Genomic DNA, 1,846 nt, shown 5'->3' with positions numbered 1-1,846 from the left:
CTCTTCTTCCCTAAGAAACAGTTATTCATGCTTTGTCCTTAGTCTTCCATCCCATCATTAAAAAAAAAAAAAGCAAAAACAACACTGGAAGATCTTTTGGGGGCAATATATTTCAGTTCATAAGTTAGTAATTCTTTGTCCTGTGTGCCAAAAATTTGCTTTTTAATCTTAATTAATTCATTCAATGAAAACATGATCACAAGCCAAGGCAGACTCACCCATATGACCCTTCCCTGAAAATATAAATGACGTTATTGCTCCAGCTCTAACAAGCTTTAGGATACATATTAGTCTGCCTCATTTTGTTTTTGCTTTTTAGTATGTATGTTCAACTACATTAGTATTTGGTATATTAACATATTATAAATTTTTAAATCAGTGGCTTCACCAATCATTATATAAGATATAAAAAAGGCAAAGTGGCTTTGCAGACGCTGCTGTCGCTTGTGGTTATCAGCTGCCAGCCATGGTCAATCCCACCATGTTCTTCGACATTGCCGCCGACGGCAAGCCCTTGGGCCGCGTCTGCTTCGAGCTGTTTGCAAAGTTCCAAAGACAGCAGAAAACTTTCGTGCTCTGAGCACTGGAGAGAAAGGATTTGGTTATAAGGGTTCCTGCTTTCATGGGATTATCCCAGGATTCATGTGCCAGGGTGGTGACTTTACATGCCATAATGGCACTGGTGGAAAGTCCATCTACGGAGAGAAATTTGAGGATGAGAACTTCATCCTGAAGCATACAGGTCCTAGCATCTTGTCCATGGCACATGCTGGACCAAACACAAATGGTTCCCAGTTTTTCATCTGCACTGTCAAGACTGATTGCTTGGCAGCAAGCATGTGGTCTTTAGGAAGGTGAAAGAGGGCATGGAAGTCGTGGAAGCCATGCGGGGCTTTGGGTCCAGGAATGGCAAGCCCAGCAAGAAGGTCACCATTACCGACTGCGGACAACTCTAATACATCTGATTTGGTTTACCATAACCACCAGACCATTCCTTCTATAGCTCAGGAGCACACCCTTCCACCCCATCTGCTTGCGATGTCCTGTCATCTTTGTGCCCTCACTGCAGTTCTTTGGGTTCCATGTTTTCCTTACCTCCCCTCCAAATCTAGCTGGATTGCAGTGTAAAGTTTATGATTATGAATAAAAACTAAACAGTGTCTCTCAAAAAAAAAGGCAAAGTGTTAGCCAATAATGAGATGAAGAAATCACAGGGTCTACCTAGTAGCCTTTGATGAAACGATAGTAAAATAATAAAATAAAATAAAATAGTAAAATAAAATTCAAGCTATAGTTAGTTAAGTTAGTTAAAATAAAATTAGTTAAATAAAATTAGCCAAAGTAGTAAATTAGTGAAACAGTAAATTAGTAAAATTAGTAAAAAAAATTAATTAAAATAGTTAAATTAGGCTATAATTAGTTCCTCTAGAGACTTATCTTCTTAACTATAACTTATCTTCTTAACTATCTTCTTAACTATTTTAAAATAGTTTCTTTTCTTTTATATTTTCAATAGTTTCATTTCTTTTATATTTTGATTTTATTCTTGGGAAACATCTTCTTTCTTAAGTCTTTATCATTGAAAAAGAAGCCCCATAAAACAAAACCATAGTAGAAGGAGAAATGATATAACAAGCTAACCAAACAAAATAGGAAGGCAGGAAAGATCCATAAGCTGGTTTGCTTTCTGCAAACTCCCATAGAAAGCAATGTCAAAACCAACTTCAACATCCAGAAAGAGATGGAAAATACAAAACATTACAGTAGGAATTCTAGCTCTAAACTGCTTGTAAACTGAAAAAGGTAATAGTGAAGAATGGAAAGGCAAAATAATGCCTCAAAGCAG

At 36.8% G+C, this 1,846-nt stretch overlaps 1 pseudogene; it reads left to right on the top strand.

Moving 5' to 3' along the window:
- The first annotated feature begins 439 nt into the window (after positions 1-439).
- LOC105994786 lies at positions 440-1,010 on the top strand (annotated as a pseudogene).
- The last annotated feature ends 836 nt before the right edge of the window (positions 1,011-1,846 follow it).

This window comes from Dipodomys ordii, unplaced genomic scaffold, assembly GCF_000151885.1.
Source record: "Dipodomys ordii isolate 6190 unplaced genomic scaffold, Dord_2.0 Scaffold109, whole genome shotgun sequence".
NCBI classification, from domain to species: domain Eukaryota; kingdom Metazoa; phylum Chordata; class Mammalia; order Rodentia; family Heteromyidae; genus Dipodomys; species Dipodomys ordii.
Note: the sequence above shows the minus strand (reverse complement) of the source record. Positions and strands in the feature narration are given on the sequence as shown.